The sequence below is a fragment of the Podarcis liolepis genome (genome assembly GCF_965112155.1).
Source record: "Podarcis liolepis genome assembly, chromosome: 9".
Taxonomy (NCBI): domain Eukaryota; kingdom Metazoa; phylum Chordata; class Lepidosauria; order Squamata; family Lacertidae; genus Podarcis; species Podarcis liolepis.
In genome coordinates this window covers 37,641,043-37,663,621 of record NC_139564.1, presented here as the reverse complement: position 1 = coordinate 37,663,621, position 22,579 = coordinate 37,641,043, and the positions used below count along the sequence as shown (strand labels likewise).

Genomic DNA, 22,579 nt, shown 5'->3' with positions numbered 1-22,579 from the left:
ATGGAAAATATTCACAGACTAGGAAGATTATGTTATTTTATCTAACATACTGGATATAAATATTGGATTGTAAGTATTCACTGAAGAAGGAATTAATCAGAAACATTAACCTGACTATGCTAGAAAAATCAAATGGCTTACTGGCATAAGACTGAATACTCTGAACTCCACATTGAAATGCACTCACTCATTGGTACAATCTTGATAAAATACTGGACATTGGTACAACAGGGTGATAAATTTGACCTATAAACACCTGAGAAGGCTGCCTCCTTTTCTTTGTGCAATCACAGCTGTTAAGAATACTTCCATGTTGCCAAATTAAATCAGCAAGGTGGGCACAGAGAGAGGCCTTCTTAGTCGCTGACATTCAATGGGCCACCTAGAGTGATTGGCAGGAGTGCTCATACAACAGTGATGCAGAAGGCAGTACAAATAAGATGATGATATTATATACACACACCGTACAGTTATACTGTAGAAGCATATATATTAAGTAAGTTAAATGAAAGGCAACTCGGCAACTCTGTGAAACTCAAATCTCACTTAACCCACAAAATCAGTCTTAAAAATGCAGTCTTATATAGATTTGCCCATTGAACTCAGTGGGGCTTACTTCTGAGTAGACATGTATAAGATTGCACCGTAAATGACCTTACATTTATATACCTCCTTTTTCCTCCAAGGAGCTCAAGGCCTCAATGGTCCTCCCCTCCCAATTTTATCATCACAACAACCCTGTGAGGTATGTTAGGCAGAGAGACAGTGCTTGGCCCAAAGTCACCCAGTGAACTTTACAGCTGAGAAGGGATTTGAACCCTTGTCTCCCAGGCCATAGTACAACACTCTAACTATAACATCACACTGTCTCACAGGCTCATCTGCTTACAGATAGGTAGCCGTGTTGGTCTGCCATAGTCAAAATAAAAAAAATCCTTCCAGTAGCACCTTAAAGACCAACTAAGTTAGTTCTTGGTATGAGCTTTCATGTGCATGCACACTTCTTCAGATACTTCTGTTTCAGTGTATCTGAAGAAGTGTGCATGCACACGAAAGCTCATACCAAGAACTAACTTAGTTGGTCTTTAAGGTGCTACTGGAAGGCTCATCTGCGACGTGGGAATAAAAGCAACAAAACTATCCTGAAAAGTGGTTGTAAGGACTATTGAGACAATGCCTCTTCAGTGCTTTCAACACTAAAAAAAAATAAATCTTTTCCATCATACACTTAATCATACTTAATCATAAGAAGGCTTCGATACTAATCGCCTGTAAGTTCAGAGGATGAGTTTTATGAATCTATGTGTAGAGCCGCGGTTTGGAGTTGAAATAGCCTAACAAGGAGTGAGACACTTGGCATTATCAATTCTCTGTGAGATTCTTCTGTGTAACAGAGAAGCCGTACAAAGGAGAATAAATAGGAAGACCCACCTGAATTAGTTCATGCTAAGCATTAGGAACACAAGCATTATGTGTCTGAAAGCAAGTGACTTTGGGCACAGAAACATCCCAGATGAAAAATACAAAACACAGGTAAGAGGAAAAAAATCAGAAAGAGTGCTTGAGGCAAAGAGACAGAGATGATCAAGGGTGAGCAAGATGGGAATAGTTTTCTTTAGTGTAGCCTGAGATGGATTTTCGGCAAGTAGAACAGCCTCTGCATGCATACTTTGGGTCACCCATTAAAAATGGCCAGGATGTATTTCCAAGTTTAAAAAATATTATTTAATACATTTCTATACCACCCTTCATCCGTGGATCACAAGGCAGTTTACAATAAAGAAACATAAACTGCATAACATAGTAACAAACAAAAACAATCACACATACACACACGTGGAGAGAGAGAGAGAGATAGAGAGAGAGAGAGAGAGAGAGAGAGAGAGAGGAGTGAGTTTAAACGGCCTCAATTGTTTAATTAGCCAAAGGCCTGGTAGAAGAGGAATGTTTTTGCCTGGCACCTAAAGATATGTAGCAAAGGGGGCCTCCCTGGGGAGATCATTCCACAAATGGGGAGCCACTGCCGAAAAGGCCCGTTTTCATGTTGCCATCCTCTTGCAGAGAAGGCACACAAAGAATGGGCTCAGATGATGATCATAGGATCCAGGTGAATTCATATGGGAAGGGGCGATCCTTGAAGTATTGCGGTCCTGAGCCATTTAAGGGTTTACCAGCTCTTTGAATGGTGCCCAGAAACTAATTGGCAGCCAGTGCAGTCTGGCCAGGATTGGCGTTATATGTTCAAACCGTCTTGCCCAGGTGAGCAACATGGCCACTGAATTCTGCACCGGCTGAAGTTTCTGAGCTGTCTTCAGCAGCAACCCTATGTATAACATCCAACCTAGAAATTACCAGAGCAAAAACCAGAGCATAACTTGTTCCACTGAAATAAGTTAAATGGAAAGGCACTCTGCACTTGTGGTGTGCAATTCTTTTCCAGTAAGATTCTAAACATATTTTGTCAATATGCAAAATAAAAAATTGCCCTGATTCAAAGAGCTCATCACATAGAGCAGCATGCTGCTGCTACATCCAAAGACCATCCCTATTGAACGGCCAATCGGCACCCTCAGCATTGACAACAATTCTTGCCACCTGTACTGAGACAGCCTGGATTCTACCCCAAGAAATCAAAATCACTGTCAAAGATAACAGCTTCAAAGGCCTGTTTGGGTGAATGAGCAGTGGAAAATCACTAGGTGTGCACAGCCAATTAAGCAGTATTTAATGTGCATAGAACCTGAACACTAGAAAAGTGTTCAGTCTGCCTTTGGTCTCATACACCTGGCCATATTAGTTTAACTAAATCACTTGACTTGAAGCCTGCTTTCTGCATCGCCATTGTATGAGCTCTCATTCTATGTCAGAAAACATCACATGAAAATGATTGGTTTTAATTATATGGACAAAACTACAAATCAATTCTATTAAAAATATGATAGCAGAATGCTTACTACACAAGTCGTAATAGTTTGGGGGAAGATGAATTTGCTACAAGACTCCAAAAGTGGCTTCACAGCACACGTCTTTCTCTGAGACCGATAATATATTAATCACCCCCACGCTATGTTTTCAGATGCAGGAATGACTCTCAGGCGCACTCCTGTGTCATTAAATCGTAATGTGTAAAGCACTCCTGAGCTAGAAAGTTAGACTAGTATCACAAGTGTTGAAACTTCATACTTACTATGATCAAGATGCTTATTTTTATTTTGCTGCCAAAGACAGAAATGAAGATTGTGTCGTGTGAAATATGAAGGTGCGGCATTGGTAGTTTTGTTCACATTGTGGCTTAGTCAGTGTGCAGCCTGTATAACTGTGAGTGTACCGCAAAGAGAATTTACTTGGTTTCACTACTCATCAAGTGCACCTTACTGGTGTGTGTGCCTAATTTTGCCAGTAATTGCCAAAACAACTTTTATGCTTTATTTATCTTTCCCTTCCCCTATCCTCCTTCCCCACCCCACTTCATTCTCATCTCCAACGATCTTTCCACTTGTATTTCTGCTCCCCAATGTTTTATTTACATTGTATCACTGAGCACTCGAAGGGACCTTATGTTTCATGACTAGCCCCCTTTTCAAAGCTCCAGGCTCAAACAGAATAACTTAGTATTAGATGACCTTTTGCACTGATTTTTCAGTCAAAGCTTAGGCTAGAGACTGCCAAAAGCAGTCTGTGTATCGGAGCTCTTCTCATTATGTAGTACAGTTTCTGCAGTGCAGAAGGTGGCATTCAGAAACATAACCTCTGCTTTTTATTTAACAGTCATAAGGAGGAAATCGAAGGATTATTTAGTTGTAGTTATCTGAAAGATATGCATTGTCATTTGCAAAACACTGCGGCAAAGCTTGCTCAGTTTGTGTGTGCAGTTTAAGTGTACACAACCTAACAGACATAGGCAGATATTCCTGATTGAACAGGTGCTGTATCGCATATCATACAGTTTTATAAAAAGCTGACAAAAGCCTAAGATATATATCTGGGACTAAGCACCATTGATCAAATTTCTGAGGATACATGCATAGGAATGCACTTCTGACCAGAGCAAATTGGTTCTTTATTGGCTTACTGTGCAGTCTGATCCTATGCATGAGTACTCAGAAAAAGTCCTCATGTGTTCCGTCTGGAGTCCTGTGCCCTGTTGACTTGGCTAAGTGTCACTAAGCACAGTAGGGGTTGCTTTTTAGTAAGCACACATTGAATTGGGTGCACATCATGCAACTATTTTTAAAAGGAAAGGCCCCATTATAACTGACAGAATCATGTGTACCTTTGAAACGACATCTGTATTTGGTAACATAAATAGCAGCTGAAGGGATATTTCAGCTGTTTTGGGACAATGGGAAGGGTGGGTGAGAATGAAAAGTTTGACTCTTTCTCTCCCTGCCTCAATCCTGATTAAAAATGGTCTCACAGAAGCTCCTGTTTTCATTTCAAGGGAAGCTTCCATTGGTGCTGAATGGTAGAAGACTTGGGGCAGACAAGAGGGAGTTACTTATTCACACAGCACATGGGTAAACACAGAATTCATGGCTAGAAGGTATAACAATGTCCACCAACTTAGGCTACCAGTCATGAAAGCCGCATGCTGCCTCCAACATAAGGGGCAACATGCCTCTGATTACTGGGGGACAACGGTGAGAGAGAGGGCCATTGTTCTCTTGTCTTGTTTGGCATGTGGTTAGTCACTGTGGGTGGGTCTATGCTAGACTAGGCAGTGGGGGCTCTTTTATGTTTAGAGTGGGTGGTATGAGCATATGGCAGTTCCATGGCCCCCAGTCCATTTCCAGTCCCAAGTCCAATACTGGTTTTGACATTTACAAGACCTTCACAGCTTGGGACCCAAGTATCTGAAGTATCTTGTGCTTCCACATGCATCTACCTCAGTGTTTCCCAACCGGTGTTCCGCGGCACACTAGTGTGCCGCCGGACGTTGCCTAGTGTGCCGTGGGAGGGAGGCGGGCGAGTCGGGCTAATCCTCCGACGAGCTCCACCTCCAGACCCATTGCTCAAATCCTTTAACCCAGGAGGGCGGGGAGGGGGGGGAGAAAGAGAAAAAAGAAAGGGTGGAAAAAAAGAAGGGGAAGAGAAAATATTTTTTTAAAAAAAGGAAAGAGAGGAAAAAAAGCGAGGGATGGAGGAAGGGGAATAAACAGAAGGGGAGGACAATGAAGAGGGGCGGGGCTTGGCAGGCAGCAGATAACTGGGGAGGGGGGCGCGGCTGGCGGCGGCTCAAGGCAGGAAGGGAGGAGCTGCCTCGCGGAGAGTCTTGGGCTGCAGAGATTTCCCGTTCAGGAGCGCGGGAGGCCACGCCGTGGATGGGAATCTCCTCCTCCTCTTCCTCCTCCTCCTCCAGGAGAGAGGGTGGTCCGCCCCACCGAGTCGGGCCTGCTCAAGCGTGGGAGCCTATAGTTAGAGCTCAGCTCCTTTTCTTGCCTTCCCCGCCCCCCCACGGAGCACATTTTCCTCGCCCCCCAACCCCCGCATGTAGAATAGAAGCCCTCCAGCCTCCACGGTGCACAAACTCTCCCCTCTGCAACGAAGCGCTTTGTTGCATATCTTTGGTGAGGTTTTTAGGCAGTCTTGGTGCACCTTAAATCAGCGCTAATTGCGCCTGGACGCAGTATTTACTTCCGAGTAGGCCCCCTTCTCCCCCCCCCCCCCGGTAGCACCTGACGTTGCTATTCGTATCATCAGGTTTGTTTGTTGATAATTTAATTGTTTTAAAAGCATCATGCTAAAGAGCTCTCTCCCACCCCCAGACCCTTGGGCAAAACAGAAACACACACATACACAAACACAGAGATTGAGCCCTGCAGGTTTTATGAAATGAATGGATTCTGAATGCCTGTTTCAGTGGCTTGTCCGCCTTAGGCTGCTGGGCCAGACACCTGTTACACGGTGCAGTCCGTAAGCTGTGAGCGCTGCTACCTGCCGCCGAGACCACGTAACGACAGTCTTGAAAGACCTACATTGGCTCCCAGTACCTTTCCGAGCACAATTCAAAGTGTTGGTGCTGACCTTTAAAGCCCTAAGCGGTTTCGGTCCAGTATACCTGAAGTAGCGTCTCCGCCACCATCGTTCAGCCCAGACACTGAGATCCAGTGCCAAGGGCCTTCTGGCAATTCCCTCACTGTGAAAAGTGAGGTTACAGGGAACCAGGCAGAGGTCCTTCTCGGTAGTGGCGCCCGCCCTGTGGAATGCCCTCCCATCAGACATCAAAGAGATAACCATTACCTTCTATGCTGTTACTATTTTTTATTTTTTTTTTTACATAAGTAAAAAGTGACCTTTCCCCATCTGGCATGGTGGTGTGCCTCGAGATTTTTTTCATGAAACAAGTGTGCCTTTGCCCAAAAAAGGTTGGGAAACACTGATCTACCTGGACCTTTTGGGTGCCGTCCCCACTGTCTGAGATGTGGTGGGTGGCTGTTGGGGAAAGGGTCTTCTCAGTGGTGACCTCCCCACAGTTATGGAATACACTCCCCAGAGAAGCTCACTTCTCAAGCTCCTTTCATCAGCAGGCTAAGGTCTTCCTTTTTTTCCTGTGCCTTTTAATCCGCTCCACCTCAAACTTAACCAGTTTTATCTTTGCTGCACAATTTTTATATACTTTATTGTTGACTTGCCCTGCTATGTTGTATGGATTTGCTTTATTCAATCTAATCAGGCAGTAGTTACCAGGGGGTAGATAACCAAACCTATCCCCATCTAGGTACAGTGAGGGGGAAAGTATTTGATCCCCTGCTTAATTAGCCCATTTGCCTCCTGACAAAGGTCTTGGTCATAGTGGCTACTTTGGAATCTGCTGGATTGATTGCTTCTGTCAACAGGTGTCTTTTGTACAGGTACTGTAATGAGCTGGGATTACAGGTAAGACCTCTCCCTTACAGCGGGTGCTTCCAATCTCAGCTCATTACATACAGTGAAGATACCAGGTAGCCTGACATCTGGCTGGTTGATAGGGGATCAAATACTTATTTCACTCATTATAATGCACATCAATTTCTGACTTTTGTCTTCTGGGTTTCTGGGGTTTTTCCTGTTGTTATTCTGTCTCTCACAGCTACAATAAACCTACCATTAAAATTATGGACTGGTCATTTCTTCACCAGGGGGCAAACGGGCAAATTTAGCAGGGGATCAAATACTTTCCCCCCTCAATGTAAGGACTATAGCAGATGCAGATGTATCAGCCTAAGCTGGTAAAAGGTTCTCTGTGCCATGGAGGTACCATGTGCCTCCAGTGATGGTGGATCAAAGAGCATGACCAGACTATATACCTGGTTCCTTGGGGCAAGGGTGGCTAACCTGTGGTCCTCCAGATGTTGTTCAACTCCCATCAGTTGCAATTACCATGGCCAGCAGTCAGACATAATGAGAATTATAGTCCAACATTATCTGGAGGGCCACAGAACAGCCACTTTTGCTTTAGGAGGAATGTGACCTCACTCTAGAACTAGTTGAACATCACTCACCTGGGCAAAACAGCCACCTGTTAATAGCATCTCCATCTTGTCTGGATTGAGCTTCACTCTACTGACCTTCATCCAGTTCATTAATACACCCAACCACAAGGCCACAAGGCCTGGTTAGCAAGGAGAGAGCTTAACCATGACTGGATTTGGATGACACAGCAAGCCAAATCTGCTCCAGAACCTATTTGTGTCCCCTGTTCTTTGCTTGTGTTTGGAAATAAAACAGATATTGCAAGAGTCCAGTTCTCTGCCATCCAAAGGAAACTAAATCCTGTGGCAATGTCCCTAAACCTCTCACCACTCAGGAAAGTGAGGAGTCTGTAATGCTATACACTGATTACTTGTCGAGACTGGTGTGGAGGGGGTGGGGTGGAAACACTGATTTCCCTGTGAAGACAACAGAAAGGTACTATTAATTGTAATTGGGATGGCAGCTTTGTTCTCGGGGACATGAAACTAAACTGGTAAATCAAAGGAAAATATACTCTGACAATTTAAACAGAGAGCTCTGATGATCTCAGTGTAGCACTGCAACTTTCAGTTTCATGTTGAAGGCTTTGATACATGCCTACACTTGCTTTAAAAAAATAATAATTTCAGAACAGGTCTGTGAGTGATCAGCAACCAGTCATGGGAGAATCCACATAACAGGAAGTTTAGAAAAGTGTGGACTGGAAGGAGAATGAGAAGAGTCTCTTCTTTTTCAAGAAAATGGCATTCTTTGTGCTTCTGACAGCTTCACTAACACCGGGGCGGGCGGGGGGGGGGGAGTCTTCAAGTCTTGTTTTCTATTGTTTGGGATGATGTATGGAGCCCAAAGAACACAGCTTCACATTTGTTAGACAGTGGTGAAATGATCAAAAACTTGTTTTGACTGGTAAACTGAGCACACATAGAAAGGAAGTTACAAAGCAAACACTTCAACACCAAGGTCTCACTTTTACAGTGTCTGCGTGTGAGGAGATGGTTATGTGCTTTTTGCACAGGGTGGAAAATACTTTTTTTATTTCATACCTGTGAAGTAAAAGTACAGTGGTACCTCGCAAGACGAATGCCTCGCAAGACAAAAAACTCGCTAGACGAAAGGTTTTTCCGTTTTCGATTTGCCTCGCAAGACAAATTTCCCTATGGGCTTGTTTCGCAAGAAGACAACGTCTCGCGACTTTGTTTCCTTTGTCTAAAAACAAAGACATGTTTTGTTTATAAAGTTAATTTATTTTCCCTTCAATTTTTGAACTACTCTTTACAGTATGTGTGACTTTAAAGAGCAGTTAATAAACTGTTGTTGTACCAAATTTGGCTTTGTTTGGACTTTTTTTGACCATAGGAACGCATTAATTGATTTTCAATGCATTCCTATGGGATTTCGTGATTTGCAAGACGAAAAATTCGCTAGACGACAAAAGTTGCGGAACGAATTAATTTCGTCTTGCGGGGCACCACTGTATAGAATGTAAAGAGCACTTTTGTAACTTCCTGGTACGGAATAGGAAATAAGCATGGCAATGCCAAAAAACACTGAGTTTGTGACAGATATAATATAGTGGGTCCAACTTGACAGTGTGTGTGTCCCTAAAAAGAATGCTTTGGGGTTCTTGTGTCTGCACGTTGACACATTTGGCCTTTTGAAAAGCAGGAGGTGTGTCACAAAATGGCCTCTGTGATGGCAGGAGGTGTGATACAAAATGGCAAGAAGGTAAAAGTTTGATCTAGTAAATAAAAAATGAATAATTGTGAATGAGCATGATTTTCACATGCAATTTCCCCTGCCCCAAAACCACTATCAAATTGAAGTTTCATCCAGTGCAGCCATCCCGTGCGCTGTTCTGTAGGGGGCGCCACAGCAATGCTGTGCAAGAGGCAGGGGTGCCAAATTTTAGCATCACACAGGATGCCACTGGGACCTGAGAGCCCCACATCCGCCACTGCTCCAACCCCCTTCCTTCGTCCACTCACTACTTATATTGGGGACACTCCAATTTCAGAACAGTGTGAGATTCTCCCGCACATACTAGGAGATTCTATATCTTACACCAATGCATCCACGGGTAAGTTATGTTGGGGTGGGAGCCTCCATTTGAGAAAGGCCACGGTTAGTTCAAACTATCCTGGAAACGGAAGAGAAAGTTAACTTGCAAGCATCTAATTTGAAGTTTTGGCACTTTGAAACTATGCTTCATGGCTGTACTTTGTACTAGCATGACACAGGGAAATCACTTCTAAATGTGTTCACATAGCATAGGCAATGCCAAGATCTACCTCTATCTAATTTGTTATTTATGAAACATGGGGGCACAAGGAATCCAAGAGCAATAAATAAATGTAATGCTAATACAGGAGAATGCTTACAGGGCAGCTTTGAGTTAGGGCTGTACACTGGAGCCCAGTGAAAGGAGAACCAGGCTGCTGTGGGCCATCTAGGCATATAATAATGTAAAGCTGTCATCTGCTATGTTAATATAACCAAAGATGTGGCCGCAATCTTACGCGAAAAGAGGCAGTCACCAGCTGTTGTTCCTGAACAAACAGAGGAAAATAAAAACAGGGAACATTAGGACATGTGGTGACAAGATTGTATAAAATTAAAAGACTCTTTAACACCCTAACACACACCCTGCCCCTGCCCCCCCCCACAAAAAAAGATCAGGGGCTGAAGGCAGGGAAGGCAGGAAATGTACTGTAGGCTGTAATAATTGCAGGCTGCCCAGGGAAAAGGCATCAAGGCCAGAGCAGCCACGGTTCCATGCAAGCACATCCTCTAATTATTGAAAAACCTGTGTAGAGTCTCAATGTTAATCAGTCTCTGAGAGACTTCAGCTTTATATGGTTAGTGCAGATTTATGGCATTTTTCTTTTCTGGTTATTAAAACTGATATTTCACAAGGAAGGATCTTTCTCCAGACAACTGTTAAAATGCAAAGTTTCAGTCATAAAAGAAAACTGCAGGATTATTCTGAGACTATTCCACAGAGAAACCAAACAAGGAGGATAAAACACATCAAAAGGCAAGCAGGGTAGGATAAGAAAAGAGACAAAAAATTAAGTGAAGACTCAACAGTTGGCCGATAGATTCCAGAGGTTAGGAGCATAATTAATTTCAGCGCTTGTTGCAATTACAGAAATAAACACAGCATCCATAAACACAGCATGAGCTATGCATAATTATTAGCAGGCAGAAACAAATTGTGCTGCTTGTATGAACATGCGACCGAAGACAGTTGCATTGCTGAGCAAGTCACACTAATAAAAGTGTGGATTTTGAAAGTGATGTCACACAGCCAAACTTTGCTAGACTTGCAACTATTCCCATTAATTCTGTAATTTGGGTGAAAAAAACATAGAAGCTGTCTTATGCTGAAGCAGACCACTGGTCCATGTAGCTTAGTATTGTCAGGGGTCAGCAAACTTTTTCAGCAGGGGGCCGGTCCACTGTCCCTCAGACCTTGTGGGGGGCCGGACTATATTGGGGGGGTGAACGAATTCCTATGCCCCACAAATAACCCAGAGATGCATTTTAAATAAAAGGTCACATTCTACTCATGTAAAAACATGCTAATTCCCAGACCATCCGTGGGCCAGATTGAGGTGGTGATTGGGCCGCATCCGGCCCCCGGGCCTTTGTTTGCCTACCCATGGTCTACACTGACTGGCAGCTGCTCTCCTCAATTCCAGACAAGGGATATTTTCAGCCATACCTGTAAGTACTAGGAATTGAACATAGTACATTCTGCATGCAAAGCAGATGCTCTACCATTGAGCTAGAGCCTTATTGGGTGGGTGTGGATATTATAGCAGCCTCTTGTGGATTATTCCTTTGGTAGCCCAGAACAACTGGCATTTCTCCTCAATTGGGAGCTGATGACAAGAGATGACCTCCTGGGACTTTTGCCATCATGCCTCCTGCCAACCTGACTTATCCCCACCTAAGGTCTGAAGGTAGGAACCTGCTGAACATACATCGGCTCCCCCTGTTGATTTAGAACCCTAAGTTTACAGGGTGCTAAATATTGCAGGGAGCCCATAGACAGAGCAGGGACCTGCTCCAGACCTTTAGTACCAATATATGAATGACCTGAGAGTTGATAAGCTGAAACCTGCTAAGGCAGTTCCTAGGTCCAGATTTTGCCTGTTGTAGATGGGATAACACTCTCTCTGAAGGAAGGGGTATGTAGCTCAGGGATGCTCTTACAATTATCTTTGTCCATAGAGAGCAAAACGAAAAATGCATAGTAGAGAATGCATTGTTGTTGTTGTTGTTGTTTAGTCATTTAGTTGTGTCCGACTCTTCGTGACCCCATGGACCAGAGCACGCCACACACTCCTGTCTTCCACTGCCTCCCCCAGCTTGGTCAAACTCATACTGGTAGCTTCAAGAACACTGTCCAACCATCTCGTCCTCTGTCGTCCCCTTCTCCTTGTGCCCTCCATCTTTCCCAACATCAGGGTCTTTTCCAGGGAGTCTTCTCTTCTCATGAGATGGCCAAAGTATTGGAGCCTCAGTTTCAGGATCTGTCCTTCCAGTGAGCACTCAGGGCTGATTTCCTTAAGAATGGAGAGGTTTGATCTTCTTGCAGTCCATGGGACTCTCAAGAGTCTCCTCCAGCACCATAATTCAAATGCATAGTAGAGAACATTTCAGGTCCATTTCAGGTCCATTTATCCTATGCAACTACATACAAACAGATTTCTGGTCTCTTTGTAACACAGCATCCTGCAAAGTCATCTGCACAACGAGACATGAAAGATGGTTGGCAACATGCCACTTTTAAGTCCACTCTTGACCAGGTGGACCGATTCACAGGTGGTCCTGAGCAGCCAACCACAGGAACTTCACACAGCCCGGAAAATAGAAACAATACCTTTTGGGGGGCTAGAGCATGAATTGACTCAGTTGTCAATAACAGGGAGATAGGGGTTGTCAAAGTGTCCCTACAACTAGAAAATCTGGTAATCCTAAAGGGACAGGTTAGGGCAAGGCAGAACTGTGTCACATCCCTGACTGTCAGTCTTCAAAAAGGAACAGAATAAAACTAAACAATGTAATGTTGCTCTACTTCTCATTTCAAAATGACAGTCAATGGATAAATGCTGTTGTTGTTCCTTGGCAATGGAAACTTGGCTTCAAATCCCAGCTGAGCCAGATAGAATTGATTCAAACCTTGGATAGGCCTGGGGTTTGGGTTTTATTTATTTATTTATTTTTATTATTTTTTTTGCACATATTGGAATTCTTCTCCCATCTGCATTCATACAGAAGTTATGCAATGTGCAAGTTGGGAGGGTGGTCAGCAGCGGCGCAGCGTGAGTTGTCAGCACCCGGGGCAACGCAAGTAATTTGCGCCCCCTAACCCGGGGCAAGGCACGTAATTTGCGCCCCCCCTAACCCCTAACCTGCGAGTTGCCGCTGGCGCTGCCGCCCAAACGACGCCGCTTGCCCGGAGGAGGAGGGGGGCAGAGAGGCGAGAAAAATGCAACGGCCCAGCAGCTGCAGCAGCAGCGGCGGAGGCGGGGCTGTGAGGAGGGGCTGCCTGGTGCGTCCTCCGCGGCAAGCGCTGAGAGCCGCTGCCTGCCGGGCGCCTTCAGCCCGGACGCGCGCACAGCTCGTCAGCTCTGCTACAGCCTGCGCCCGAGGCTCTTCGGCGACTCCGGAGGCAGCGAGCGCGCCCCCCCAGATGTTGCGCCCGGTGCGGCTTGCCCCCCTTGCACCCCCCACACTACGCCACTGGTGGTCAGAATTGTTGTCCCTGAGAACAGATACTGAGGTTTTAAACTGGCCATATGAGTGCTAAAACCAAGAATTCTAGCAAGGGCAAAAAACTGCCCAACATGAAAGCCGATGTAGACTTTCGACAAGGCCCTGTGTTAGAAAATTCTCAGTAATCCCCCAGAGTTTTGTATCTTGTTTTCAAGTCCTTCCCTTGTTTTTATCAGTTGTCATCTATTGTGCTTGAGTATTTTACTCTTGGGTATTTCAATTATATATGAATGTGAGTGCTTCACAGCAGCTAGTTTTCATTTGCCATCTAAGTATCTTTGTACATGAATGGAGCAACCTACATTTAACTTCAGAAGCACTCGTGTAAGTCTTTTGTATTCAGGGCTGTGTGTGCACGCGCATGCATGTGCCTTGCTGGCTCTGGTTTGCTTGCTTTTATTTGATGGTTTCTGGTTGATTCTTGCAGTGTTCTTCAAAAACAACATTTTAAACCCGCTTTTTAAAATGCACTCCCCTTTAAAACAAAAAAAACCTTATCACCTCCATCCCGATGCCTACAGCAGTGGCCAGTCATAAACAGTTCCATTTGCATGCGGGGGGGGGGGGCTAGGCCCGCGGTTAACCCATTCATAAAAACACAGGTCCCATGTGGATCTCCACACTGAGGGGCCTGTCTGAAAAATCACCTCACAGTGGGAAAACAATGTATGAGCTTTTCAGCAAGTGGAACAGAAAAGAAAAAAGGGGGACTATGCACATGCTGTTAAAAGCTTCAGTGCTCAATTTTCAATACAATCCATGGATAGCACTTTGACCCCTTTACATTCAGCCTAGAAACTGCTGCATCTGAGCAACTTGAAGAACTAGGAAAGAAAAGATGGCTGCATAGATCAAAAATACAGGGGGCAAAAAAACCAAAACAGCATCTTTTCTGAATTTAGGGACTCAGGGACCAGGCTGGGAGCTCTGATTTTTATATTTATGGGCCTTTCTGAGTGACAGCAGTTAGAGCGAATAGGCCCAAATCCGTTAACAGACTGATTTATTTCCTATTTCTTTGGAAGTCTATTGTCACACTCTCCTAGCAAAACCTTCAAGGTAAGTGTCTGTTGCTTCTGCCAGGCTCTATATAATCTTCCCATAGCAACTTTGTGGGCTTTCCTTCTGGTTGTCACTATTCTCTTTTCCCTCCTTCTTTGAGAGCTTCTAACATCTACAGGATTCTCCTGTCTGTCCTCAGAAAAATTCCTGCCTCTTTTGCCACATTTCCTCCCTGCAGGCTGTTGGTGATCACTTTACTGGCATCATTGAGACACGGGGTGCTGTGGTGAAGTAAACAGCACTTCTCTCTGTGCACATGGAGAGATACAAAATTCCCAGTAGCAAAAGCAGTATACAGTGGTACCTTGGGTTAAGAACTTAATTCGTTCTGGAGGTCCGTTCTTAACCTGAAACTGTTCTTTACCTGAGGTACCACTTTATCTAATGACGCATCCCGTTGCCGCTGCCACGCAATTTCTGTTCTCATCCTGAGGTAAAGTTCTTAACCCGAGGTACTACCGGTATTTCTGGGTTAGCAGAGTCTGTAACCTGAAGCGTCTGTAACCCGAGGTACCACTGTACTATCTCTGAACATAGGTCATGATGGTTATTCAGCCAAAATAGGGCTACTGAAAAATAAAAGGCAGATACCGGCACGTCTGGCAGAAGAACAAGTGTTGTTATTGTTATTTCGGAGGACTGAGTATGATTAGTGTGTATGGAATATTAAGTATGTTGCAGTGAGGGGAAACTGGAAACTGGAGTAAGTAGAGAAATGGAATCATAGAGTTGGAAAGGACCTCAAGGGTAATCTAGTCCAACGCCCTGCAATGCAGGAATCTCACAGTCCCCCATCCCATTTGAAACCATGCCAGACCCTGCTGAGCTTTACAAATGTGCTAACAGTTTTATTGCTGCACCTCTAGGTGTAGTAACCTGTAAGAAGGCATAGCTGACTTGCGCATTGAACTGGAACACTCCACACTCCCAACGCTTTGTTGCTTGTCTTACTTTCTTAGTTTGAAATGATTAAGCAACTCAAGCAGTCTGAGCAGTCACAGTTAAAAATCGCAATCAAATGTGCATTACCTTTAGTCCGTCTGAAGTCAAGTTAGAAATATATTCCTCATATCAAAGATCTGCGATTTATAGGTGAGAACTGAATGAGTTTAAATTAATCAAGACAAATCTTTTATGGTTACATCCATCTAATATCACACCTGTGCTACATTACCTCTGAGTATATGAAAGGGCTTGTTAATCGTTTACCTATATCTTTTTTTAAATGAGGGAAGCTTTTTGAAGTCACGTGGTAATCCACGATTTGACTGACAGTTGTGATAATTGGGGAAATAACATGAATAACTGACTAAATAAATACAAGTCAAAAAGCATGAAAAAATACATGACTGACAAAAACAACAACAGGAAATCCATGGAGGGGGATGCTGTCCTCAATCCTGCTAAAATACAAATTGAGCTTAAGATGTGTAATTATTGGTTAAACTATGTTTAATGAAAAGTAAAGACCTTTGTACTCCTGAATGGATAATTTATGTGCCACTTTATTGTCTCCCAAGGTTTAATTAAGTGTTTGCCTCGTGGCTAATCAGCTACAATTAATAAGAGAGGCTTATATTCATGTCACTTATAGGGAATGTTGAAATGCTCTATTAGAATTTCACTAACTAATTTGTTGGTGGCCCAGAAAAATAGAAACTATTTTCCCTCAGAGTCTTAGTCATAAGAGTAGGCAAAATAAAATGCCAGGACTAAGCAGGTACAGCAATCCTATACCTACATTGCCCTGAGACTGGAGATGCTCCTCAGTTACACCAGCGGAATGATTGCGGAATCCAATGCATGTGCAGCCCAGAAAGGGAAGAGAAAAATCCAATGGGAAAATACAATAGTGGGCAGAAAATGGCAGACACACCCACAACATTCCCACCAGTTTGCCCTTCCCCTGCTTACCTGCATGAGGTGCATTGTCCTCACATTTTCATCTGCTGGGAGGCGAGTTTGGTGTTTGTGAACGAACATCAGTGCCCAAAAATCAGAGACTGTGCTAGTGGCAATGCTTACTTGTTCTGCTGCTGGCCAAGGTGGAGTCTTTCTCCCAGTTTGCATGAAATGGAGTGTGAAATAGATCTGGGACAGGGGCTGTGAAGAGCAAAGGGTGGTTTAGATTGTGTAAGCACTAACATGTTTGTAGCAAAAAATGTAGTTTTTCCTCATCTTCAACATTCTGCTTTCAATCAAGGCATACTTTGCTCCCTCCATTGCATCCTCATTGTGCTGCTCGGAAGAGCTTTTCCAGGGAGTGCGGGGCCTTTTGTTGTCTGGACTGTTGTCTGGCAGAACCAACAGTAGCTCACTGTCACTTGTCTGTGCAGCATTTTGAGGATAAAATTGGTAGCATCCACTTGGACGTTGACTCCACAAGTGTTGATTCAGTGGATGAATCTCAATGAGTGTCCAGAGCACTGTCTAGTCCTGCTGTGTTAGTTGAGTTTCGGTTGTTAAGACTTGAAGATGTGGACAAGGTGTTTGGATCGGTCCTGGTAACCACTTGTGTTCTGGACTCCTGTCCCTCTTGGCTTATAAAATCTAGCAGGGAGGTAATTAATGCCTCCTTGTGAGAGGAAGTGGTCCCTGCTTGCTTGAAGAAGGCAGTGGTAAAACCACTCCTTAAGAAGCCCTCCCTGGATTTGGAAAAGATGCTGATGACACATAGATCTACTTCTCCTTTACATCTGCAGGTGTGGCAGTGGATGTGCTGGACCCTTGTCTTGCCTTGGTAATGGGCTGGATGAGAGTCAACAAACTGAAGCTCAGTCTAGATAAGACTGAGGCACTGGTAGTGGGTGGTTCCGTAGGGCCAGATAAAGAGACCTAGAGGGGGTCACATTTGGCTTCTGGGCCTGAAGTTCCCCACCCCTGTCCTACGACTACCCCCTCAACCACACACTGCATTCTAGCCCCACATCTCTTCTTCCCCAAAAGGAGTCTCATAATTTCCTTCCCTGTCTCTTCAATTGCCCTTCTCCACATTTTTACTTTTATTTCATTATCTTTAACCAAGGTGGAACATAGATACAAGGAATCATTCTTTGAATCAGTCCTTATGAAGCCTGGTTGCTATTATTTTCCTTCAAAAAACCCAAAAAGAACCCCCTCAAGAACGACATAGAAAAAAATGTATCTCACCCTATGTTTTGATTATCTTTCACTCATTCAAAAAGGAGACCTTCGCGTTCATTTGCCTGAGGCTATGAAGAACTCAAGGTCTTTCATACTAAGGAAGGAAAAGTAACAGCTACTGTTCTAGAGAAAACCTTTGATGCTTGGATTCCTCGTTATATATATTTTACAAGATTTATATACCGCTTGATTATAATACAAAACCTCAAACAACTGCTGGTCTATGACCATAATAATAAACTGATTGATTGACCTCAGTTTACAAAAAGGTGTTTATGTAGCATTCCAGTCATAATTCAATCCAGCCACATTGTGGCCAATATATGTGCAAACTACCAGTGTTTAAAAACAAATCTTTTGCTGATAACCTGTAGCTGAAAGGAACATAAGCAGTAAGTTTAGCATTTAGATTGCAATATTTTAATACTGCTACATGTAACTCCCAATCTATGCCAAGCAGTAAGAAGATTCCAGGGGGTTCTGGGGATTGACCCAGAGTTGTGTTTCCTTCTGGAGAATTAGGCAGAGCAGAGACTGCCGTGTTTTTATGAAATACGGTTTAATTACACATATTTACAACTTGCACCTAGATGGAGAGAGTTCCCAGCATTCACGTCACAAGAGAGTCCTTTGTCGCCCTGCTAAGAGCAGCCAGCTCAAATCCAGAAGCAGATAATCAGCCATGCTGCCTGTGCCCTGTGGTGATGGCTTCTTCTTCTTCTTCAGCCCCGCATGGCTGTCTGCCCATTTCCTGCTTCTTCCCAGCACCACTTGCAGAAACAACTCCTCCTCTTCCGCTTATAGCTTCACCCATTGTCACCCAGGCAACCTCTGTTTTCCAAGCCTATTGCAAAGCAACCACATTTTTTTCAAGGCCCACTGTAACCCGGGCAACCCTTGTTTTCCCCAGACTCAATAATCTTCCTTTGATGTGTTCATGACTGGTCATCAGCACCTTTTGTACTCCTCAACAGCTTCCCCCCAGGCGATGCCCGGGTCTGGAAAAGAAGCTTAGTCCACAGGAATCTATAGGGAGGCAGGGCACCCAGACACCCAGGGGAATTTGGATACCCACAAATCCATAACAATACTAATGTGAGTTCATATGTGTATGCAGATGTGGAGTCTAAGACAGTAACTAGCATGTGAAATGTATTCCTCCAATTTCCATATATCTTTTGACCATTTTATTCCCCAAAATCTATCTGCATAGGATGAATTCTATTCTGATAAACTGCTTCAAGCAAGTATTCTCTTCTTTACTGGCAGAACAATATACTCCCTCTGCTGAATATATTATCCCGTCCCACACCTTAAAACCCTCCATTACAAAGGAATTGTCTTTCAAAATAAAAAAGATATTATTTATCTGCTTCATCAAAAGATGAATATAATATTTTAAAACCTTAAAGACATAAAACTTAAGGAATGGCAGAGGCAGTTCTAACTAAATATCACACATCTTTTTTGGATCATTATAAATGTACAGAACTAGGCAAATTTCAATTTGCTCAGTGAATTGTCTACACAAATCCAATCCTTGAGCCAAATAAAGAGCATTGGCAATAGAATTACTCCTGTGGCTTTTGCATATAATGTTATTGATTTATCCATCTAATAATACCTACCACTAGCATCCTAATCTGTAGATCAATTTCCCTTTCCATGGAACCACCCATCTTTAAAACCCCATTATTGTATGCTGTATGATGGTTAGGTAAAGATATGCATTATAGTAGATTTTAAAAATCTTTCTGGAATTAAGGATTCTTAGTGCTGGAACTGTGAATTTAAGACTTAGTACCATTACTGTAAAATTATGTAGTTTCACAATTTTTAGTTCAACATGTAAGTTCATGGATCGCTATTTTTGTAAAGGTTATATTTACTCTCTATGTATCCATTATTAGCGAACCATGGAATATTAATATTTCTTTTGTGCATTGTCTAAAGACACACTTTACATGAATTAAATCTGCAGGATAAAAGAGTTTTCTTCCGTTTTGAATTCCAGACCTTCAAATGGCATGAAAAGAAGCTGCTTGAGAAAACAATTTAACATACCTAGTACAGTACTTCTATTCAGATTCTTTTTACTTTAAATTGATTTTTCCTCTAAGTAATCATAAGCAAGCTCTGAGCACTTTTTCACTGCCAACAGCACATTCCTAACCATGACTACTCAGAACTATGTCCCAGTGAGGAACGCGGGTGGCACTGTAGTCTAAACCACCGAGCCTCTTGGGCTTGCCAGTTGGAAGGTCGGCAGTTTGAATCTGTACAACGGTGGTGAGCTCCCGTTGCTCTGTCCCAGCTTCTGCCAACCTAGCAGTTTGAAAGCACACCAGTGCAAGTAGAAAAATAGGTCCTACTGTTGTAGGAAGGTAAATGGCATTTCCGTGCACTCTGGCTTCCATCACTGTGTTCCGTTGTGCCAGAAGCAGTTTAGTCATGTTGGCCACATGACCCAGAAAGCTGTCTGTGGACAAACACCAGCTCCCTCAGCCTGAAAAGCGAGATGAGCGCTGCACCCTCATAGTCACCTTTGACAGGACTTAAGTGTCCAGGGGTCCTTTACCTTTTTTACCTTATGTCTCAGTGAATGAAATTGGGCTTACTCCCTGGTAGGGACCATTTGCCATTAAGTACTTGATTTATCTTTATACATGGCACAGCTAACACCAAGCCTTAAATACATTTAGAAGAGCTTACGCTCTGGTAAATATGTTTTAGGACAGCAGGGGATGGCCTTCCAGCTGTTGATGGACTCCAACTTCCATCTGACCCAGCTGGCACTGTCAATGGTTAGAGATGGAGATAGTTGTAGTCTAACATCTTCAGGAGGACCACAGGTTACCCCATCCTTCCTTTCTATAGAAAGACTAAATGAAATAAAAGTTTTGGCTTTTTAGCCTCTAATGACAAGAAACATGATGCTAACCCATATTAATGAAAAGCAAGACTGGAGATTCCTTTAGTGATTTCTTTATAGAAAGTCTGTTTGATCTTCATTGGCACCCACTGTCTCCATCACGTTTTTCAAACAGAGTTAAACAAAAGAAACACATGACACAGAGACAATTCTGACGATGGTTCTATAGAAACTATGTCTATCATTAGAAAGAAGAGACAGATTACTTTAGTAGGTAGGGTGTTGTTTATACAAATGTAAACGGGCTGTCTTGGTAATCAGTCAAAAGAAAACCAGCATGTTTAGTTGGGGGGGGGGGAGTGTTTGATTGAAATCTCTATCTTCATAACTTTTAAGGAAATCATAGGAGATTAAACATAGGGGTTCGTAAAGTTAGTATGCTCCTAGGGCAGGCATCTCCAAACTCAGCCCCCCAGAAGTTTTGGAACTACAACTCCCATCATCCTTAGCTAACAGGACCAGTGGTCAGGGATTATGGGAATTGTAGTCCCAAAACATCTGGAGGGCTGAGTTTGGGGAAGCCTGTTCTAGGGAGATGTAGCAGAGTGAGGTGAGACAGAAATGTCAGAGAGGGAAAAAATATGTTGAGGAAAGAGTTGGGACAAATGCTTGGTTCATTTAAGAGGCCACTGAGAAACCTAGAACCTTGGCATACATAAAACTGTGCAAAAAGGAGAAGGCTGCAGTCAATGCTGTTTTCCTTAACTTGCCCATGCGGGCACAGAGCAATAGCTCTCTATATGTCAGTCAAAACACCAGCCTTTTGCAGCTACAAAACACATTCTGAAATTTGCAAGGGAGAAAGATTGCTTGGGGACTAGACGGATATGATAAACTGAAAGATACCCATGATTGTAATATCATATTAACATTTTATTTCTAGACAAGAAAGGAAGTTATATGTTAAAAGATTTCTAGAGTTATTTTATGAAATAAAAACAGACAGCTCATACCACACAACCTATGATTCATTCACATGGGCAGCTGAATCTGAAGCATATTTACTCAAAAGAAAATCCTGTTGAGCTCAATGAGACTTACTTTCTCATATGAGTGTCACCACCAACGCAAAGCCTGCCAGGGTGCTGCTGCCAACCTCACAGGCTGCTATGAGGCCTGCCACGCTACCAATGGCAGGAGTGCCAGGCACTTCTAGAAGCCGGTGCCAGAAGTTTGCTTCTGGAATAGGGCTGGGCAATATATCAATGTATCGCCCCAAACCAGTTTGAAGTTCATATCATGATAATTGTTTCATAATATTTGAGCTGGGCAGTGGCAGAAGTGGCGGTGGCCTGCCAGGCCTTGCCACAATGGTGGGAGGAGGCAGCAGAAAGCAGCGGCAGAAGCAGCAGCCTGGCAGGCCTTGCTTCTGTGCCGGGAAGTGGCAGCGGCAAAAGCGTTGGTGGTCTGCCAGTCCTCATCACAGCAGTAGGGGGCAGTGGCAGAAACAGCTGCAGCCTGGCAGGCCAACACCGCTTCTGTCAATACCTCCTGCCACCTCAGCGAAGCCTGCCAGGCCTGGCAGACCATTGCTTCTGCCACTGCCTCCCACCATAGCAGCAACACCTGCCAAGCCACTTCCACTTCTGCCACCTCCTGCGGCCACTGCCAGAAGAGAATAAGAAGAGTTTGGATTTGATACCCCGCCTTTCACTCCCCTTCAGGAGTCTCAAAGCGGCTAACAATCTCCTTTCCCTTCCTCCCCCACAACAAACACTCTGTGAGGTGAGTGGGGCTGAGAGACTTCAGAGAAGTGTGACTGGCCCAAGGTCACCCAGCAGCTGCATGTGGAGGAGCGGAGACGTGAACCCGGTTCCCCAGATTACGAGACTACCGCTCTTAACCACTACACCCCACCTCCCGTTGTGCCTAACACACAATCTCTTTGCGAAATCCTGCATGTGCTCTAAATTCGGCCCCGCACACCATATGCAAAAGGTGTCATCTAGCTGCAGGCCGAGGTTGCCTGCTTACCAAGAAAATGTAACCGGCAGTACCCTTCCAGCAGCTGGGTTGGGATGCTGAAAAAAGTAACCCAACAGGATTTTTCACTCACATGCCCATAACAGACTGGCAGCTATTTCGACTCTTGCAGCGACCGACAAAATAGCAAAGGGCCAACTGTGAATAATAATAATAATAATAATAATAATAATAATAATAATAATAATAATACAGTAATAATATTTTTTTTATTTATACCCT

General features: G+C 43.7%; 1 protein-coding gene across 1 annotated transcript in view; it reads left to right on the top strand.

Moving 5' to 3' along the window:
• Nucleotides 1–18,468: 18,468 nt before the first annotated feature.
• The window catches only part of TTC29 (tetratricopeptide repeat domain 29), a 111,850-nt gene continuing 107,739 nt past the window's right edge, over nucleotides 18,469–22,579 (top strand). Inside the window, exon 1 of the mRNA XM_083520075.1 lies at nucleotides 18,469–18,537. The gene's annotated coding sequence lies outside the window, so the exon portion shown is untranslated. The remainder of the gene's footprint in view (nucleotides 18,538–22,579) is intronic.